Raw genomic sequence first — 23,556 nt, 5'->3', positions numbered from 1 at the left:
CTGATGATGACAATGGAAATCCACAATGATGATGGAAGAAATTGGAGTTGAAGATCAGAGACAATATTACACAACTATTAATCACTTTGAAAATCAGCTCACACATTTTGGGAGCTTAATATTTTGGTGTTTCATGCATAAAAATTACGCATCATTACCACTAGTCAATATATGCATGCATTTTTGTTCAGACAAAAGTCTGTTGGCCAATTAATTGTGTGAGATGGCACAGCTCTACCTATTATCATCTCTTACCGCCTCATTCGTATTGACATCAAAGAACACCCAATTGTTACGCGTTATGGGCAGTGATTTCACTTTCTAATAGGGTAACTACTTACATGTCAAATTTTTTAATCTTACATGAAGAAAGTTACAAATTGAGCTTGTTTACCTATACATGCTTGTCTTCCATGTGTGGGATTCCGAAAGACAAGATCAGACCTATTGGCATGAGGTCTGATCATTGCTGGCACTTTATCAAGGAGTAATTAGACCAAGAACTATACTAAAATGTGTCATTTCCTAAATCTAAATGTCATCCAAAACCTAAGAAAGCAAACGTACCCTAATTTTGAAATCATGCATATGCTGAAATCTTAGTGGATATTAGAAATAGAGTGATAAACAAGAAGAAAATAATATTAAGTTTGTTTATATCCGAATTATTTTAGATCATTACAAATCATTGTGTTAAATTTAATATGATGCATGCAAAACTAGGCCATATAGACCTGGAGTCCTGTCTCTAATAGGACTTGAGTGTAGGACGTGGACCTAGCAAAGAAATCTGGATCTAAAGCCAAAAATTGAAATCAAAATGTGAGAGTTTTATATCATTCTGGTTTCAAATTGAAATGAAAACTATCATATCATGATATTGAGATTAAGAGTTCGTGATTGAAAATATGAGGTCAGAAATCCGTTAGATCATGATCTCATATTAACTCTTTTAAAATCGAAATTTTGAAATAATAGATTCAAATATGGTGATTACATGATTTAAAGACTGGTACTTGGGCTTGATTCTATGGGAATTGATCCAGGGTTTATGATGAAATACTCATTTGCTTAGAAAGTCTATTCAAGTTCCAAAACCGAAAATGCAAGAGCTAAAATCTAGGGTGTGAAATTTGAAATCTATAATCCAATATACATAGTTTGAGATTTATGATTTGAGACTCATATATAAAATCGGATTTAAAATCCAAAGTCTGAAATTCAAGACCAAAAATCTAATATCTAAAATGCAAGATCCATAATACGATATGAAATCCCTAATCTAAGATGTTAAATCTAATAATTGAGATCCAAATCCCGTGTACTATAATTGGGTTTAATATCAAGGTTTAGACCAGTTATCAGGCTGATGATTCGAATCCAGTGCCATGAATTGAGACCTAAGATCCAATTAGGCTAGGGTAGCTTGGTCAAAAGTAGGTTTAAACCTACATAGGGATAGGTTTGACTGTAGTAAACGTGTTTGATATTATTCAAATCATGTGATATATGATATAAAATTCATTCATTTCATATGAATGGGTGTCTAAAGAAATTTGAGTAGACAAAAAGGTTATGAAAATAGGTTCACAAGTAGGCGACTCTAAGACAGATATGAGCCAGGTCTTTGTAGACTTGATGTCTACATGACCTAAGGTTTTTGAAATCATTTAAATAATTTTACTTTCTAAATATTTTAGAAAAACATGATTTTGAAATGGTTCTTGTGTGAGAACCAAATTCGATTCAAGTTTTCACATACTTGGGTTAATGCCAAAGGGTATGCTACTAGGCCGACCCAGTGTTACATTAGTGCCTAAACATATAGAAGTCGATTGCCATTATTGTGAGGGAAAAATACAAGATAGAACCGTGCTAACTTTATATGCCAGAAGTGAAAAACAACTAACCAATATTTTCACCAAGAGTCATGCGAAAGAGAAGCATCAATGCATAGCCAGAAAGTTTGGACAAATTGACATTTGTACACCAACTTAAGGGGGAGACTATAACGTGATTTTAGGAGAAGAGGTCAGCATCTTCTCCTCGCCCCCTACTAAGGCATATCAGGTGGTTGCACATTTTTAGAAATGATGTCTTTCATTCCTAGAAGCTTATTGTTCTCCTAGTGAATGCATTGTGGCTGTTCTTAATTTATTGGTTTTGAGATTTCTTTCCATGCTCATTATCCTGTAGCCCTTTATGTTCTCACCTTGTATGATGTCTCTTCTTCTCCTTGAATGTATGCTGACATGTCAAACCATGTAACCTTTTGTGTGATGATTTCTTCATGATTTTGTTGATTGATATCATGATTTAATTGATAAAGAATAACAATATGTGAGTCATGACATAGCACAAAGGTGGTTAATTTCAATGATTGCCCACACAGGACCCACCATGGTCAATTCATGCACCAACAGTTGACAAGGTAACTCCATAAAGCTCATATGTTTGTACATGTGTGTAAGCATGTAAGGGAAAGAATCACATGGGTTCATGTAAATGGGTGGCAAAATATATTTATGAGGAGGTTAAGATGGATGAAGATAAAAGACCAAAAGTACAATTTTTTAATCTTTATGCATCACATGGATTAGTAAAGTTTATTCAAACAACATGGAGTTGCTAGTTAATTATCAACTACAAAGACACTTGGGCAAAGGAGTTAGCACTCATAGATATAATTCGTGATTTCCATGAGTCTAATAGACTCCAAAGTTTTATTATGCACTCCTTTCAAGCGTCCATGAAAGGTCATAGAATATGGTTGTGAAAACTATCGAAACCAACAATGTGAACCAGATCATTAATTCACTGGACTAAAAGATTAGCGATATATCAGATGTTTTTTGACTTACAAATATCAGGTGCCAGGACTGATGAACATAACTTTCTGTTCGCTTTTTAGTATCATAAACATATGTTATACACACACTTTAGCAGTTAGGTTTCCAAAATGATTGCTCAGAAACACTGGCATAAAAAACATTGGATGGCCAGATGCATGTCGATCATTATGTGTACTGCATGGCATAATTTTGTTTTATTTCTTGCCCCATGCATCTTTTTTTTATGCAGCTTTTCTCGTAGCTAATTTGTCAATAACAAATCTTCTTCTTGTTTCAGCAAATAGACCTTGACTATATATAGATATTATTTCTAAATTCAACATTCAAACTTTGAAAGTAACCACACCAATTGCATGAACTAGGAAATTGTGTTTTTGAACATGTACTCTAAAGACATGTGATCTATATGATAGTGGATATAAATTGTATTTTTGAATCTACATGTTTTGGTAACTTTCTTTATGCTTATAACAGGTATGCCATTTGCCATGATTATCTAATGGATGGATATGAATTCTTCTCCTTAGGAATCATGCAGCTCCTTCAAAAATTTAGTTGATTATATATTCAATTTTCGTTAGCTTTTTTGAACTTGTATATCCATAGACCTATATATTGTCCTTGGCTAAGAAAAGAGAATTGAGAGTTTAAAAGGAATATATATGGATTATTAGAAAAACCTTTTGTTAGATGAATGTTAGAAAAAGCTCTTTGCTTTGCATGGTTTGTGAAAAACTTTCTAATATGCCAATTGCCGTGATTAATGACGGTTGCATATTAGGGGGTTGAAATTAACCAGATAGCCTTCCTACTTGGAAAGGAGGATCCTTTTCACTACGAGAATTGAAACAATAAAGTCACTTTCTAAAGAATAATTAAAATATATATCTGATTTTTGATCTAAAAATAACAAAAGTCCCCATCTCCTCGAATGGTAGAACGAACACACCCATGTTAAGCACCAAACATGCGAACTGCTTACCTCTAAAGCCCACCCCTCTCTCTATTTTGAACACGCCAAGAAGATGTTTGAATGCCATTAAACCTAGTTTTCTTGGTTTGTAATAACTTATTTTTTCTTTTCCTTACCTTGGGTTTTTTCATATATACTTCTAGGACCCAGTATTTCCTCAAATTGTTCTAACCAGTCAACTCTTATTACCTTTTCATTTCTCCATTTTTTTCCAGTGAACATATCCAAATATTATTACAAAAGAAATGGTTTAAATAAAAGAAAGAAGCATAGGGATGTAAAAAAAAATTGAAACAAAAGGAGAGTAGGAAGAGGAGGAGGATTCCTTTCGGGTAAGAAGAGAGAGAAGAGATCTTGTTATTTTTCTTTTTGTTTTTTGCATTTTATCTTTACTATTTTATGAATTTCTTCCTTTAAACTAGTTGGCCTAATTTTTAAAAAAATTTAGGATGGATAATATAATTTTCTTGAAATTTACTACTCGAACTTGGACCTTTTTGCAAAAAGTTTTATGGTCATGGGGCATATGTGATATTTCAAAAGAATTTATCTGTTGAGAAGTGCTTGGTTGGCTAGGTGTTCAAACATGGTTTTTATTTATTTTTAGCCATTGAGTCGACGTGAGTAACTTAATTTACATTTTCTATGTGTTTTTCTACTACAAATACGAAAAAATAATATTCCCTCAGTTGAGAGGCTGAAGCCTCCCCTCCTTCCCCTTACCCTTGGATCGAGACCTGCGTTAGCACTCCACTAAGGATGTTAAATGCACCTACTCATAATTAATGATTTGGGCTCCCTATATAAGCTAATTAAGTACTTCTCAACAGGTCAATGATGGGGTAATTTTATATTGAAGAAAAGTCTTATGGGTTTCTTTTTTCTTCTTTTTTTGTTTATATGTAACTAAACTTTCACTAACAAACATGGCCTAGATTGAGAACAAAAACTAATTGGGGGATTATTCTTTGTTATATATGTATTGGCCTTTAGGTTTAAACAGCCACTGATCTAATAAGGTCTACTGGCAATCTAGGCTTGGGCATCAGCCTGGCACGGCCGATAAGGAGTCAGGCTCAGACCAGGCCTCAACTCATAACTGTGGCTTAGCCCCGGCCCAACACCCGAAACCCGAGCTCAGACCCAGGTCAGTTAAAATTTAAAATATATATTTTTATCATAAAATAATACATAGATATAATTAATTTTAATAAAATACTATAATTATATACATATAATAAACAAAAATAACATTAAAACTCTTTTATCAGGCGGAATCGGGCTCAGTCAAGCCCACCTGGTTCAGCCCGATGCCTTTTTTTGGGCTTGAGCCTTGTTCAAGTCGAGCCGCGTATTGGGTACCCGGACCAATGCCCCGATGCCCAGGCTTATGGCAATCTCAGGGAAAGTGGGTATTCCATGTGCAAGCACCTTACATACGACAAGGCACCGGGGACCTGTCATGCAAAGGGGGCTTGGCCCATTGAGCTGAGACCCACTCTTCCCAAACATTAAAATTATTTTGCATATTGTTATGACCAATATACTCATTTAAGTGATAAAAAAATGTCTTCGTTTTTTTGTCATACTCATAGTGTTATCTCATTATCTCATAAATATTTTGTTATATCATACTTATGTTTAGTGTCATTTCATACATCCATCATTATCTCATACCTATTTGTTATCTCATATACATTATCGCATACATATTTAGTATCTTGTACCTATTTATTATCTCAAACATCCGTCATTCTTTTGTACCTATTTGTTATCTCATATCTATTTGTATCTCCTACCTATTTGTTATTTCATACATATTATCCCAAATGTATTTGTTATTTAATATATATTACTTATTTGTTCTTTCATATATCTGTTATTATCTCATACCTATTTGTTATCTGTTACTTGTGATCTCACACCTATTTGTTATCTCCTACACATGCATGCACAATGTTGGGGCATTAAAGTAAACATGCAAATTGGTAGTAGCATCCACAACCGGCGTGTGCTCATTATATATATGGAGCAGCATATAAAACTTTATCAAAAACATATTCTCACGTTACAAGTGAAGTGCTAGAATCTAAGACAAAGTATAGAAAACTATGAACATTTAGGCAACTACAAATTATGTACATCTCAATTGTCAGAGAGCTACCTCAGGATGATCATTAAATTGAAGGGACAATTTAAAATTGGTTACATTGACCAAAATTACTCATATTTATGATTTTTGTCAAGCTGCCTTCTGCCGGTCTACACATTGAACTGGTTAGGTCACCTCGTCCTATTTATTCTACCGAAATGCATAGTATGTGAATTTGTATATGCAATCATGCTTAAGAATTTGGCTTGACCCAAAGAGGAGTGTGTTTCCAATGCAAAGCTGCTGGGGAAGTAGCGCTCCTATCCGAACAGACCACTATTTATGTATTGTATTTTTTTGATAATATCATTAGGAATTTATTATCAAGGGAATTGCCACATAGCTTCTATCGCTTCCTTGTGGGTTTTTTAGGAGAATGTGGTTTCTATCGGTTCTTAGTTATGCCATAGATCTTGCAAACAAACGCCATACTTCAGTGAAGAACAGGAAACTACTTTGTCAAGGCCAACGAAAGCAGGAAAAAAAATCAGTGGTTGCCCATGTTTATATATATATATATATATATATATATATATATATATATATATATATATATATATATATATTAGCTTGGAAAACCTGGACTCTTTCTCCCGGTACTTGACACCCTCCCCTCCCCCACCAACTCTCCCCTCTCTCTCTCTCTCTCTCTCTCTCTGTGAAAAGCAGAAGGAGGTGTATGTAGATCTATACCTATTCGTGCATGTCAAAGCACAGAGAGCGGCTCATCAATGAATAACCATTCAAAACTGCAAGGTGGCTTGGATGTAAGTAGTCGGCAGATGCCAAAATTTAGGAAATCAATACATGTAGAGACTTAAAAAAGGAGACTTAGGTGGAGTGAATGACTCATTCATTCTCAAATAAATATTACGATGAATTGGGCGAAGAGAATTTACATTGTTATGCTTCCCTTTTGCTTAAGAACAATAAACTCTTTTAAACAAATTAATTACCAAAGAAGCAAGGAGCATGGATTACAAAGCATGAAAATATGGCAGGATATATATTGGCAACCTTTATCAACTGAAAAATCTCATAAACTTCGTGGTTGATACATTTGGGCTGAAAGAGATTGAGGAGGTAAGCTAAAATAAAGTCAACAATGATTTAAAAATTTGCCTCCACCACGCCCGCGAACTTATTCTCCCAAGTCATCAGCTAAAGGAAGCTACATTTGTATTTGACCCACAAAGACAATGCCTCCCCTAGTTAAAAATTTTGATTCAATAATAAAAATTCTAGAATCATAATTCCTTCTCAAACAGTAACAGAAACAAAATTTTCAAGTTTCAGTTTCCTAGTTCCAACAAACGAAATACCAGGTTAATTTGTTTAATAATTCCAATTTCTTAAAAAAATGAGCATTTTGTTTCAAAAATTCCTTGGTTCTGGATATGTCAAACGCCTCCTTAGAGAAATGATCTTCTTTGAGATTTAATTATTGATTGTAGAAAAAGGACCGACTACCCAACAATTAACAGTATGGTTAAATTTACTGAAATTTGCTTCTTAATTTGGCCAACAATTGCGCTTAATTGGCACATAATTAAGATGTGGGGAGAGTGACAAATTCTCCCCCTGTTTGCCTACTGAAAGCCAAAAGTACATGAAACCTAGGCCTAGCTAGGGGTGTCCATTCGTTCAAACGAAAAGAAGAACAGCGGTTCGGTGAGAAGTTGACTGGTGGGAATTTACCTGGTTGCCTCCTTCCGACCGATGATGACGAAGGTTCTCCATGAATTTACATCGGCCTCTGTCTATATGTCGCACAAGAAGAAGCCTTATATTTTTGTGAGAAGCCATTAACTGGCGGTGCTAGCAGTAACATTGGGATGCCCAAAGAACTGTGCTGCGAGAGGACAACGTAAAATCAAACTCCGTAAATGATAGCTACATACATGCATATATAAGAAGTGTCAACTGCGAAGGCGATCTTGTCCTTTCTCACTCTACTTTTAGAAGGGTCAATTTGTCATCGTTTGCTCTTGGCGCCTTTTATCACGATTTCTCTTCCTCTACCGTGCAATGTTTTATGGTTATGAGGATTTTTTTTCTTTAATTTTCAAAGAATTCCTCCCCTATAATTCTGAACTGCAAAGAAGGATATCGATCGCTCAAGTGGCTTATTCAATCTTCCTGAGAGTGAGGAACCTGAAGTATCTGGCTGAGTGGCCCTAACATTTTAAATCTAAAGACTGATAATGGGAACTAAGTATGTAAATGAGAAAATAGCTACGAGACCTGAAGTATGCACTTCCACCGCTACGCTTTCCAGATTATTCCATACATGCATGAACTGCTAAACGAAGGCTGCTACCTTATGAACAAGGTTGTGTCCCAAGCAAAGGCTTGAGACTAACAAGCAAAGGCTTGGGGCAGAAGAGAATGGAGGGAGGCTAGAGATTCCAATTCATGTATGAAAAAAAAAAGAAGAAGCTTGTGGATAGAAGATAAGGTTTGCACGAAACGTACCCCTTCAAAGATCTGAGTTTATTTCCTTCTGCAAAAGCGAGCAAGGTTCGTCCTCCGATCTGCTAATCAACACCTCCGTTGTCTTGATGGGAAACTTAAGGCATTTGTAACTCAAGTTAACGCTTCTTGGCGAATGCCAGAAAGAACTTTAACCAGCTCTCATGCCTCAACATGATCTTAATTACCGTTGATCTTGACTCCCACGTTCATTGGTGAAGTCCCGGCAATTGTTGATTTTGAATTTGCAGAACGTATTTATGAGGGAAAATCAGAACTTCACATGTCTAAGATGTAATTTAAACGATTAAATAATTTAAAAAATCAATATCACAGCCTGGACCGCTAAACAAAGGGCCTCCAGTACATTTTAATATAAATGGTGGGTAATAATGGAGTATTATTTAACGTTTTGTTCAATTTAAAACTAAGCCTCTTCTCCATCTATGTGACTTGCGATGGTGATGGATCGTATTATAAGACACTCACTTAAACAAATCACTTTCGGTTAGCAACTTAACATTAATTCCCGAATTCAAGTTTCCTTATTTCCCTCTAAGATTCTTATATTAAATAATTGCGCAGAGAAAACTGTCTTCCATCTTGTTTTTTGATACGACAATAAAGACATAAAGATGCTTCAAGGAACGTTACATAGCTGGTCGTATAGGCAGGCGTATAAAATGTATGTCTCTTGTTTAATTATTGTGGATGCTATTCTCGTGTATCATAAAATGTGTGATCATGACACTCAAATTGAATGATATAAATATCTCATCCAAGTTTATATGGAGCATAAGACACACTGGAATATAGTGTAGAAAGGAGTGAAAAGCATGTGTTTGATACAACAACGAGTTTAGAGAAAGAGTGAGATAGTGACACCATGGTTTCTATAACACAATCAAACTAACAATCAACCAAAACTTAAAATTTATTACCAGGTGTACTTTCATATAAGCATACTTATGTGTATATTTCACACATACATTAATGAATGTTATATGAATATATATACATATGTGCAGAAAATTGAAATAAGGAAGCTGCCAACTATCGGCAAGTGACTAAATATTTAAAAACTATCGTTAAAAATATTATGTCATTTTTGCATATTTTAACATTTAATTGTGCAAATAATTTCATAAAGAAACAGCCGCAGATTTAAGCGGCCTGCCGATCTATAGTTCCGTAAAGAACCATATGAAGAAGATCACAACACCAATAGCGATTGCATGTACTCTTAATCGTATACAGTTGAAATCGAAACTCAAATACCAACAAGAAAAGTCAAATCCAAATAAAAATATCCAATTTTGCAGTTCGAATTTGATCTCAATCCGATTTTTACATTTATGTATGAACCTAAACTTGAATCTAAACGCATGCTTAAGAGCAACCTTAGAATCACCAAACATATTCAAATTTTAAGGGTTGTTTGACAATCGAAACAAACACTCGTAGATTCGCAAATCTACCTCAAAAAGTAAAGCAAATTCATCAAATATTGTGACAAATGTTCTTGACATTATTGTCAAACGACCTTTTAAGATCCCATATTATTCTTAGTTTCTTTAGGGGTTCATGACTTCATTCTCCTATAAACATAAATCTCATTAAATCTCTTGGATTTTGTTTTCATATGTTAAATATCAGGATTTCAGATTCTTAATTATTTTTTTTATCAAGGACGCAAAATTCTTCCCGGATCCGTATCTATTAAAAATAATAATCTTAAATAGTTCCGAAAATCGACCGTTTGGAGAACCGCGAGAGGACACGCTTAAACAAATTGGTTCAGATTAGATATGGCTACTACAAGTCCCACCACTTCACAAAACAAATATACATCGGCCTCTGTCTATATGTTGCACAAGACGCTGCCTTATATTTTTGTGAGATAGCCATTAACTGGCGGTGCTAGCAGTAACATTGGGATGCCCAAACAACTGTGCTGCGAGAGGACAACGTAAAATCAAACTCAGTAAATGATAGCTACATACATGCATATATAAGAAGTGTCAACTGTGAAGGTGATCTTGTGCTTTCTCACTCTACTTTTAGAAGGGTCAATTTGTCATCATTTGCTCTTGGTGCCTTTTATCACGATTTCTCTTCCTCTACCGTGCAAAGTTTTATGGTTATGAGGAATTTTTTTTTTCTTTAATTTCCAAAGAATTCCTCCCCTATAATTCTGAACAGCAAAGAAGGAGATCGATCTGTCAAGTGGCTTATTCAATCTTCCTGAGAGTGAGGAGCCTGAAGTTTCTGGCTGAGTGGCCCTAACATTTTAAATCTTAAGACTGATAATGGGAACTAAGTATGTAAATGAGAAAATAGCTACAAGATATGAAGTTATAAGTATCCCCTTCCACCGCTACGGTTTCCAGATTATTCCATGCGATGCATGAACTGCTAAACGAAGCTTGCTACCTTATGAACAAGGTCTTGGAGAGAGGGGAAAGAAACCATGGCTTCCCTTTTCCTTTGCCTCTTAGGTACAAGGTTGTGTCCCAAGCAAAGGCTAGAGACCAACTGTATCAAACTGTTGGGGCAGAAGAGAATGGAAGGAGGCTAGAGATTCCAATTCATGTATGAGAAAAAAAAAGAAGATAAGGTTTGCATGAAGGATACGCCTTCAAAGATCTGAGTTTCTTTCCTTCTGCAAAAACGAGCAAGGTGCGTCCTCTGATCTGCTAATCAACATCTCCATTGTCTTGATGGGACATTTAAGGCATATCTAACTCAAGTTAACGCTTCTTGGCGAATGCCAGAAAGAACTTTAACCAGCTCTCATGCCTCAGCATGATCTTAAATACTGTTGATCTTGACTCCCACGTTCATTGGTGAAGTACCTGCAATTGCTGATTTTGAATTTGCAGAACGTATTTATGCGGGAAAATCAGAACCTCACATGTCTAAGATGTAATTTAAATGACTAAACAATTTAAAAAATCAAAATCACAGCCTTGACCGCTAAAGAAAGGGCCTCCGGTACATTTTAATATAAATGGTGGTTAATAATGGAATACTATCGTAAATGTGGACGTTAGAAAACTTAAAATTCACGTTCATGATCCACTAAACAATTAACGACCAACCGTACATCCGGTGTGGCGGCCTTATAAAGAATTGGCGCTTGGGGATGTTAATGGATCAGGTCTGGATTGGATATCCATTCAAAATGCTTTTAAAGAATTGGACATAGCAATTACATCCGAGTAAGAAATCGGAATTCAACAGATTTAAATAAGAAACTCCATCTTATCAAACTCAGGTTCAGTTTTAAATAAATGACTCGTTAGATAACAAAGATCTTAACTTAGATAACCTATTCCAAAGTTTAGATATCTGAATACGAACTTGCGAGTTAATATTTGTGCTGAATTTAGATATCTGGAGCCAAAAATCGTGAGCCAAAGTAGAGGAGAGAACGGAGCATCATGCCGGGTAAACTGAATTAATTGGGGCAGTTGAAAAACAGCACCCCTTTTCGTTTTCCGTCGTAGGGAATTTTTGTTTTCTAAAATTAATGTTTGGGAGTAGGGAACCTTGGTTTTGAATGTCACCCAATCTAATCATTTGATTGGGAATCTGGAAAAGTTAAAATCAAACACGACCAATTTTCCCCACTCAAGTATATTTTTCTGCTAGTGGAGAAATCTGAAGTGTCTGCGGTTCACCCCTTTTTAATTTATATATATATATATATATAGTTGTCTCCCATTTCCTGTCTTATCTATCTATCTCATTTACTCTCTTCGCATCTCTCACTTTTTCTCAACAAAATTGAACATGTATATGTATAGTTGGTTGCCAGTTGCAGGTTTGAGATATACATAAAAGTTGCATTATTTTGCCACGATCGTTGTGGGTTTTAAAGCTTCAACCCATGACAACGTTGGGTTGTCGTCACAAAGTTGGACGCAGGTGCTTTAACCAAAAACACAGACGTAAATTTATGATATTAAATGAACATGAATTAATTATGTGAAAGTTGACATGATTTCACACGAAGGTTATTGGTAATAAACACTACTATTTTGTAAGCAACCTTAGTATAGATGAAAACAAACTTGTTACAAATAAAGGACTAGTATATTTGAAACAATCTTAATATAAAGTTGTATTAAGAAAATCAACTTAATTGTATGAGTATAATAGTCAAACTCTAAACTTTTTTAACCTATATTCCATATAATATATTGAAACACAAATTTGGTATCTAGGATAAGTTTTTTATTACCCACACAACCTTTTCAATTAATATCAACTAATGGTAAATTGGATAAAACAAATTACAAAAAGATTAATTCATGCAATCAAGTAATCAAAATATCTAAAACATGGATGCGTTCTGCAAAAATTGAAAATAAAACCAAAAATTTGATGAAGAAATCATAAGCAACTTGAAATTCTTTAAAGTCGCAGAGGAAGAGGGAGGTTGTCGGCGAGTTTCTCCTCCTCTCTCTCTTACCACAAGATATGTAGCAAAGTTGGTTTGCATATCAGGCACTCTTTGACACCCATTGATACTACTTAAGACCTATATAACTTCAAGTTAATATGAAGATATGGAGGTTAAGAACGGGCATATAAAATGCACGGACATTGTGTACATGATATTTATTTAGAGCTGAACCTAGATCCCAACCCAGTCTGATATTTATCTAAAATATGAATCCAAATCTAATCAGATGTCACCTCTTAAATCCAAATCCAATATGTTTTCTGACCGCTATTAATAAGTACACTGTCAAAAGCAATTGTTAACTAATCCAATTCATAATCTTCTAGTTTAGTCAACCTTCCTGGCAGGGGCCAAAAGATGCCGAGATCAAATTGTCCTCGAGGGTAATTGCGAATACTATATTTGAGTAGATTTGTATCTAAAATAAATATATACAACCAAGAAAAAATAGAAATCCAATATTTAAGTTCTGCTTGATAGTTTTGGATTTTAGATTTGAGACTGCATATACACAATATATATATATATATATATATATATATATATATGTATACAATTCAATCGTATTGAATGTGGAATATTTTCTCAGATGACTAAAATTTTCAAAAGATATCAGAAAAAAAGGTGACATTATATTGACGTTGTCGATAGTTTATGATGTAACGACGGTGTATAGGGTGGCTCTAGCAGCGATGCTTGTTTTTTCTTTGTCTTAATCTATTTTCATTTAGTCAGATAGCTCCCTCTCTCTCTCTAAAAATGGAACATGTTCGCTTTGTTGCTTCACGTACGCTACACGGCCTGGTTGTTTGTGCTTTGTGTTTGCCATCGAGGCAAGGGCGGTGTTGGAGGGGCTAGGTCAGATATCCCCACACATATATACTAATTTGTAGACCCCAAGCAACCAGAAGGTTGCCAGCTGCTGGTTCGGGATAAACATAAAAGTTGGGAGGCAAGGAGGTGCGGAGCCGTACGTATCTTATCAATCGATCCGGCGACAGCCGCGGCGCCTCCCACCTCCTCGCTTAGTACCGTCATTGAGGGCACCCACCCACCCAGCTGGCACATTCCTTTACCAGTTCTTGCATCTTCTTATGATCTACACGCACTCAGCTGCTACTCTCCTCCATTGCTGGTCGAAATTAGCAAACAGTTATTTATAGCCTAAAAATTAGTCTGCACCATAGAGGAAGAGAAATCACAGCAGGAGGCCTTCTGCCAAGATGGTCCTCAAAAATGGAAAGGAAAAAACAAAAAAGGTCGATCGTCTTCTCGGATAATATATAAATGTGCATCTCCTGAGTTTCATTTTCGGTCGTTCCCTGGCATGCAGCTTGCGGAATTTTCTTTGCATGCCAATTAGACTGCTGGCCACCAAATGGGCTTTTCCCCAAAGGCATAGTTTGGGGCCTGTAGACAAAAGGGAGATGGTTAATCCATGGACAACGTTGCTGATCATCATCAAAAGGAAAAGGAAGAGCCAGGTAAATTTCCATTTAAATTAACTCTGCATTCCTTTAGTGCTCGAGTCAACTCGATCTCCACTCAAGCTCCCAAGTTTAAATTTATGCTCGACTCTAGCTAGGTACCCCATATAATTTTGTCTTGTAATATTAAACCGTATAGCTTTCCAAGAATTTGTTTCATCATCTAAATGACCAGAATATACATCCTAAGCTTTGCTCGTTCAGGCTGTAACACACAAGGTGTGCCGTGCCCTCTATCTTACTAGTGCTGAATTTACTTCCAATGAAGGGAAATTATGGACCAAATGCCCTCTACCCAAAGGCATTTCACAGATAATGGTCATAACTTTGATTAATTAATTGTCGGTGAAGGAAGGACCCAAATTACAAAGCTTATAAAGCAATGAACAATGTCTAAGGTGACATGCAAGCAATGGCTTGGCATGTTCAAATTAAGATTGACATTAGGAAACTAATTTAGCCGAGTGCAGTTATAATTATATTCCAAGTCAAAAATAGAATTAAATATGCTAACTAGTCACTCCAACATCAAGGTGAAATATGCACAATTCTGAGCAAATTTACCTTTCATTTGTTTTTCAAAATCGAGTTGTTGACTTCCCCTTAGCTGTTTCCGACCTTCCTTTCTTCCGAACTTATCAACCGGAGTTACGTACAGTGGTTTCAATTCATAAACTAAGATTGATAACAAAATATATTTCCTGCCATGTGCAGGCACCTACAAGTCCTTCCTTTAAAGAACAAACATATATATAAACAAATTATCTCTGCCCAATTCGGTGCAGTCGATCAGAATAGATGTTGAATGGGCACTTATAGCCACCTAAGCCGCCTATTAAAAATTAAGTATGATGTTCGAATCAATATATAAATTTGCTTTCTTAAATTTGGAATCAGACGTGTTTCTGTGACAATTGCTCCTAACCATCCTCCCTTTTCGAAATATCTCTTATGGTGCAAGATACATTAACCTCCATAATGTCCCAGATTTGTTGAAAGAAATATTTGGTTATCCATCAGGGCAAGGAGCAACATTAGAGTTTGCCTCCAAAACAGCCCACCAAATTTTCGCATGTGATGTTGGGTTGAAGGAAAAGAATTCTCCTTGTCTGAGACACTTTCTCCTTTCAAAAGACTATCTAAAAGCCAAAAGCCAACCAGATGACAAATCTTTAGAGGAAGAGCTCTTAAAATGTGCAAATCATGCATCATGAGTTTGATCCAACTTATAGAAGTTACCATGATCATTCTCACAGGAGAAAGAAGTAAGGGGTGTACAGTTGTAAATTTGTATAGGTTATCTGTTTCTTTGCCAAAATGTTCCCTTTAAGAGATTATATAATTAATTAATTTCTTTCTTTACATAAAGATACTATATTAGGGTAATTAGTTTGTCATAAGTTTGTAGCAGAATATGCATGTACAGAAAAATTAAAAGACAATTTGGAATTGATTTCAACTATTAAAGGTATTATATTAGGGTAATTAGTTTGTCTTAAAGTTCTTTACATAAAGATATTATATTAGGGTAATCAGTTACCTTAAATTTGTACAGTTGTAAATTTGATGAAGAAATCATCAGCAACTTGAAATTATTTAAAGTAGCAGAACATATTTATGAGGCCAAACCACAACCTGATCACGTCTAAGATTTTAAGAAATGGTGGGAGAGAACTGATAATGGATTATTATGGTAAATGTCGACGTTGGAAAACTTAAAATTCATGTTCGTCATCCACTAAAGAATGAAAGGCCAACAAACAGTGCCTCCGGCATGGCAGTCTAATCAAACCAATGGCGCATGTATTCTGGCATTGGAACTTTATTTATTTATTTATTCATTTTACTGCTGCCCTTTTCTTAATTAACTTTTATGTATCGAATTCAATTTCCTGAGTGTTGCTTCACGTATGCTATACGACCATTGTGGGTTTTGAAACTACAATTATGTTAATGTTGGACTGCTGTGACAAAACTGGACTATTTTGGCAAAAGATTTAACCAAATGCACGGATATAAATTTTTGATATTAAATCTACATGAATTTTATGTGAACGTTGACATGATTTCACTGGAAGCTAAATCCTAATAAAGAGTACTATTGTTTATGCAATCTTACTTTAAATGACAACGAAGTTGATGTAAATAGAAGATTACTATTTTTTAAACAATATTAACATATATATATATGATAAGTCAATCCTATTGAACGTGGAATATTTTCTCAGATGATTAATGTTTTAACAAAAATATCAGAAAAAAAGGTGTCATTATATCAATGTTGCCGATAGTTTATGTTGTAATAACGGTCTATATAGGGTGGCTCTAGCAGTGATGCTTGTTTTTTTCTTTGTCTTAACATAATTTCATTTAGTCAGATAGCTCTCTCTTTCTCTAAAAATTGAAAATGTCCGCTTTGTTGCTTCATGTACGCTATACGGCATGGTTGTGTTTGCCGTCAAGGCAGGGGCGGTATTAGCAGATCGATCGGTGCGAAACAAGGGGGCAATTTCTGAAACTCGGCCCTTTGAAGGTCAGATATTTGAAGGTACGATTCCCGGTCAGATATCAACAGGACTGATTCCCAGTCAGATATCGACACAACTTCTTTCCCATATATACATGAATACGGTAATCTGTAGAAGGTTTGCCAGCTGCTAGTTTAGAATACACATAAACGTTGGACGCAGCTGGGGGGCAAGGAGGTGCGGAGCCGTGCGTATCTTCTCGATCGTACGTATGGTGGTTTCAATTCATAAACTAAGATTGTTAACGAAATATATTTCCTGCCATGTGCAGGCGCCTACAAGTCCTTCCTTCAAAGAACAAACATATATATAAACAAATTAACTCTGCCCAATTCGGTGCAGTTGATCAGAATAAATGTTGAATGGGCACTTATCGCCACGTAAGCCACCTATTAAAAATTGAGTATGATGTTTGCATCAATATATAAATTAGATTTCTTAAATTTCTGATCACCCACCATGTCCGTCAAAGCCAACTCGCATTTCAGTCATCATAACTAGCTTACCTAGCTATCTTTACTTTCAGTTGGCTCGGCCCAATAAAAGGTCAATGTTTGGCACCAAATGTCTTTTTGGTCTTTTTATAAGGTCAAAAGTATGGGCTAACCGCGTTAAAGGTCGTATTTGATCTATTTGTTCCAGCTAATCCATCCTTGCGTAGCCAAAATGGCAGAAATATCCAGCATATCCGGTGCATGGCACCTCCCTACTTTGTCTTGAAATATTTGTAAAAGTTAGATATTTTAGAAAAAAATAAAAGGCCAACCAGGGGTATTTTGAGACAATGAACGTTTATGGCATTTTTGAAGTGGAACCTAAATGTAATTCGCAAAAACCAAGGTTACCAAGGAAAGTCGTGGTTAATTTGAAAAATTTTAAATGAGAATGAAGGATAATTTGGGTAATTTTCATCATGCATCAGGTCTTGTGCTTCAATAGATCGAACTTTGGAGTTTAGGTCTTAATGTGACTATTTTATTCAGATGGACATTTGGATCTAAAAAACGAAACTTGGATATGGATATTATAGTTCAGATCCAAACCGATCCAAAAGTAATAGTTTAGATCCAAATTGATCCGAAAGCAACATTTTGGATTCAAATGGATAAGAAGGTGACAGTTTGGATTTGCATGGATTCAGAAGTTAGATTTAGGCCTGAAATTGATATTGTGATTCTGGAATGGATCCATAAGTGGCACGTAGATCCAGAAGTTCCATTTGCATCTAAAATTGGTAGTTTGCAACCATAATTGATATGGATGTGAGATTTGGATGTTCCATTTGTAAGAGTTTGTGATGTTGATCTTCCCACTTTTTGTGGCAAAGAAGACAAGAAGAGGCTAAAGGAGTTCTCAACCTCTGTAGCCAACATTGAGTGGGGAGTCAACTATAAGTCGCTATGTATGATAACCAGTGGGCACTAGGGATAGATTATGATTTTGACATCCAAAGAGCCTTTCTCCACTTAACAACTACACCTTTGAATCTGATAACATTCCACGCCTGAGATCAAACAAATCTCGAGGTAAATCTTTCCATAAGCATAAGATGGAACCCATTTAACCAGAAATTAATAAGTGAACCACCTTTTATTTTTCAATAGACAATCCTCCTGATCTTCTTCATCCAAGTAACTTTGCAAAGGGAAGACTGATTACTTCTCTTCCATTCTTTTTGCAATTGAACCACAGCATTTTAAAGTTGTAACCCAATCATAGGTCAATTAGAAAGAACAGACTTAATCAAACAATCCTTTCCCTGCATATGACCGAAAAGTCTCCATATATAGAATAGACCACCCAAAGTAAGGCCTATTCTATGACTCCTCTAAATCTCCAATATTAAAGGGAAAATACTGGGATTTACCGACGTTGATTTTCATGCCAGAACGTGAATTAAACTCAATCAATGTCTTAACAATAATTTACTATAATTGGCAAAACAGCATAGTCTCATCTGCATGTATGAAGACCCCACACCCTTCTGACCCATGTAACAGGCTCAGCAGTTTAATGGCTCCGAAAAAAAAAATCCCCTTTTTGAAGTCTGCGGTACAAAATTTCCATCACTATCGAAAATAAAAGGGGAGAAAGGGGATCCCGCTGCCTTAATCCACATTCACTATACATGAAATCTTCCTCTCTTCCACTTAACAACATAGAACAAGAAGCATTACAAAGCCACACCATAATCGTCTCAATCCAAACACTACTAAAATGACGTTGCTGCAGCAAGAAACCCTCAATTAACTTGTTCAGATGCTTTGAAAAGATCTAATTTCAGACATACACTGCCATTCTTTGTCTTTAACATTGAATATATCTTTTTATAGGTCAACAAAGGCAATGGCAAATGCTTATAATCACAAGCAAAGCCTCCTGATTCTTCATAATAATTCCTGAAAATTTCTCTCATTCTCAACTTCATGGCATTAATTGGAATGAGCTTAAAGATGTTCCCTAAGGATATCAAAAAATCAGTAATATGAACAGCATTTCCCTCCCTAGGAATCAATTCTATACAATTCCGACCAATACTCCTGACCATCCTCCCTTTTTCAAAAAATCTCTTATGACACAAGACAACTTAGCCTCCATAATATCCTGCAATTGTTGAAAGAAATATTTGGTAATCCATCAGAGCACGGGGCAACATTAGAGTTTGCCTCGGAAGCAGCCCACCGAATTTTCGCATCTGATATTGGGTTGAAGAAAGAGAATTATCCTCCTCTGAGACACTTTCTCCTTGCAAATGACTATCTAAAGCCAACCATAGGAAGAGCTCTTAAAGTTTGCAAAGCATGCATCTTGAGTATGATCCAACTTATAGAAGTAAACCTGATCATTCTCACAGGAGAAAGAATTAAGGGGTGTACAGTTGTAAATTTGTATACGTTTTCTTTTTCTCTCCCAAAATGTTACCTTTAATAAATTATATAATTAATTAATTTCTTTCTTTATATAAAGGTATTATATTAGGGTAATTAGTTTGTCTTAAGTCTGTAACAGATTATGCATGTACTGAAAAATTAAAAGAAAAAAAGTAAAGCACTATTTGGAATTGATTTCAACTAAAATTAATAGACATATACATGACAATACCTAACATCCAAGAGACAAAGTACAGTTGGTTGGGCTGGCGGGCACATTAACAACATGCTGTTTGCTCAAATCTTTTTGGCGGCTATTCCCTGAACTTCAATGGGTTGCTAGCGTGGCACTCTATTTGATGGGTGCATTGTAGGTCTCCCCTAGTTAAAATTTTTAATTCAAAAATAAAAATTCTAGAATCATAATTTCTTCTCAAACATGAACAGAATCAAAATTTTCAAGTTTCAGTTTCCTAGTTCCAACAAACGAAATACCTGGTTAATTTGTTTAGAAATTTCAATTTCTCAAAAAAATGAGCATTTTGTTTCTAAAATTCCATGGTTCTAGATATGTCAAACGCCTCCTTAGAGAAATGATCTTCTTTGAGATTTAATTATTGATTGTAGAGAAAGGACCGACTGCCCAACAATTAACAGTATGGTCAAACTTACTGAAGTTGGCTTCTTAATTTGGCCAACAATTGCGCTTAATTGGCACTTAATTAAGATGTGGGGAGAGAGACAAACTCTCCCCCTGCATGCCTACTGAAAGCAGTATATATATATATATATATATATATATATATATATATATATATATAAGAAATCGGAATTCATCAGATTTAAATAAGAAACTCCATCTTATCAAACTCATATTCAGTTTTAAATAAAGTGTCTCCTTAGATAACAAAGATCTTAACTTAGATATCCTATTCCAAGTTTAGATATCTGAATACGAACTCCGGGTAAACTGAATTAATTGGGGCAGCTGAAAAAGCAGCACCCTTTTTAGTTTTCCCTCGTAAGGAACTTATGTTTTTTAAAATTAATGTTTGAGTGTAGGGAAACTTGGTTTTGAATGTGATCCAATCTAATCATTTGATTGGGGAATCTGGAAAAGTTAAAATCAAACACGACTAATTTTCCCCACTCAAGTATTTTTTTCCGCTAGTGGTGAAATCTGAAGTGTCTGTGGTTCACCCTTTTATAATTTATATATATATATATATATATATATATAGTTGTCTCCCATTTCCTTTCTTATTATTTTTTCATTTAGTCAGCTCTCTATCTCTCTCATTGACTCACTTCGCGTCTCCCACGTCTCTCACTTTTTCTCAAGAAAATTGAACATGTATATGTATAGTTGGTTGCCAGTTGCAGGTTTGGGATATACATAAAAGTTGCATTATTTTTCCACCATCGTCATGGGTTTTGAAGCTACAACCCATGACAACGTTGGGTTGTCGTCACAAAGTTGGATGCAGATGCTTTAACCAAAAACACGGACATAAATTTATGATATTAACTGAACATGAATTAAGATTTGTTGAAACTGACCTGGTCATCTGTGTTTTCAAATTGTAGACATCAAAAGTAGATGTCTTCGTCACATGTTCTCCCTCCATCGTATGTTCTCCCACCTTCACGGATGAAAAATGTTTCCCATCAAAGAAATGACGGTGAAAATTTTTCCCCAATTCTTTTTTTTGTCCCACACCATCCTAGAAAGAGGAAAAAAAGATGGATTGGCTTGCGGGCCACTTGAGTACAAAGTCAAGAGCGGAATGCAGCGAAACTAGCCCATCCATATCAAGGTGTAGTGGATAAGGCTCGAGCTGTCAAACCCCACCAAAGCACAGATTGAATCCTCTGTGGTTACTGCAGGTTCTAACTAGAAGAAAGATCAGTGTTTCGGGACCAGGCTAGGAGGCGTGGACTCACTTATAAAATGGCAGTGGCCCGGAGGGCAGTGGAGAACGGGCAAATGACCGAGGATGAGAGAGAGAGAGAAGAGGATTTTGGGGGGAAAAAGGATGAGGAAGATTTACGAGCAAAAAAGAAGCAACACAAAATAGTGCTGGGTCGGTGAGCCTCTGTCTATGTGTGAAATGTGTAAGAGGGTGTTACGTGCCTGCATGACGTTCGCTGCAGATGAGATGCCAAGGTGTAACGGGAATCAATGACAGTGATCAGGGAGACGATGGCACTGAACAAGCAAAGGTCAGCCAAAGCACTGGCAGCTGTGGGAGTGGTGGTGGCAGACGCAGGAGGAGGAGGAAGAGACATACATGAGTTAGACTCTTGAAACCATCTGCTTCTCCCCTCTTTTCTTGCTCTGCTGGAAGATTGATCAAGAAGTTTGTGGTTTTCCTTTTTCTAGTCTTGGCATTGTTACGTGCTTTAGTGTGCCCTACAAATACTCTTCGCGGGCTTAGAGTTTGTTCTGGTTAATTGTTGTTTCTGATTGGAGGAGATGGCCGTGCCTTCCTCTTTCTTGAAGACATACTTCAACACGAAGTGTGGTGCCTCGTCAACAGAGAGGTGGTGGAAAGGATGGAGATTAAGGTCCAGCAACATGGCCGAGTTCTGTGACCGCTGCGAGTATGTTCTTTTTCCTCTGTTTCGTTCTTTTTTCGTCTGGTCGTTGCCCGGCTAGGAGATCAGCGTAAAGAAGACATCTCTGTCGTTCTTGAAACAGTTTTTTACATCTGCGTTGGGACGATTAAGTTGATGGATGCACAATGAAAATCATGGATGCTGGAATTTTCTGTGTATAAAATTTCCTCGGGGTACAAAAGATCATGATTCGCCAGAAATGTGAATTTTATTTTTCATGAAGCTTTTTCTCGTTAATAATTTTCGGCATAGTGACCAGTTTGCCGCCTCTTTTTCTCTAAGTTGTCGCTGTGGAACTGTTAGGAATTTTGAAGGGCTAGATTTAATATTGGATTTGACCCGTCACGACATTTTCTGCACAACTGTACGTGTTGATATCTACAGATTCATTGATTATATCGGAATTCAAGGCTCCCTTAAGACGAGGTCTACTTTTCTCTCTTAAGTTTTATCCTATGCATTCTCTTGGGATCTGCATAGGAATGCCAAAAATCAATTTATTTTTATATTCTCCAGTGGAATTACATCGGCATCCGCTTGAATTTTTTACGGAGTCTGTATGTGTGGAGTGTACGCTCATGGTGATGATGTGCTGGGTGTCATGCGTTGGAGCAGATACGACAAGGAACGCTATATGTCTTACTGTGGAAGCCTTCACTTTTCTTTTGATTTGGTGCAGAAGTCGACCATTTCTTGGTTATTGAAGCGGTGGTGTGCAGAAAATGTGGTTTCTCTTTCCCTGTTCTAGGCAAATTTTGTAAAGAATGAAGCTCTCCTATTTGTTTAAATGCATGCAGATGCAAATACCGTTTGAATTTTGCATCTGGCCTGTAAAGTGGGACACTGTTTTTCCTCTGACGGAATGGAGCATTGGTCGGTTACGTCCTTTTTTGTCGAGCGCTGGAGAGTCGGTTAGACGTCATACTTGTCGCTAATGAACCTTTGCCTGTCGTAGTGGTGATTGTGAAGAGCTATCCATCACTAGCAGCTATTGGTTGCTAGAGGAGAATTCTATCTTTTAGAATTTCGTATGCAAAGAGGAATGGGGTTCCTTAACTGTTGCTAGATTTGGATATTACCAAGTTATCACACCATTTGGGGATTTCATGTTACATGTGGATCTATTATATTT

This window comes from Nymphaea colorata, unplaced genomic scaffold (assembly GCF_008831285.2).
Source record: "Nymphaea colorata isolate Beijing-Zhang1983 unplaced genomic scaffold, ASM883128v2 scaffold0001, whole genome shotgun sequence".
Lineage (NCBI taxonomy): Eukaryota > Viridiplantae > Streptophyta > Magnoliopsida > Nymphaeales > Nymphaeaceae > Nymphaea > Nymphaea colorata.
The sequence above is the reverse complement of the archived record's forward strand: the minus strand, read 5'-3'. Positions refer to the sequence as shown.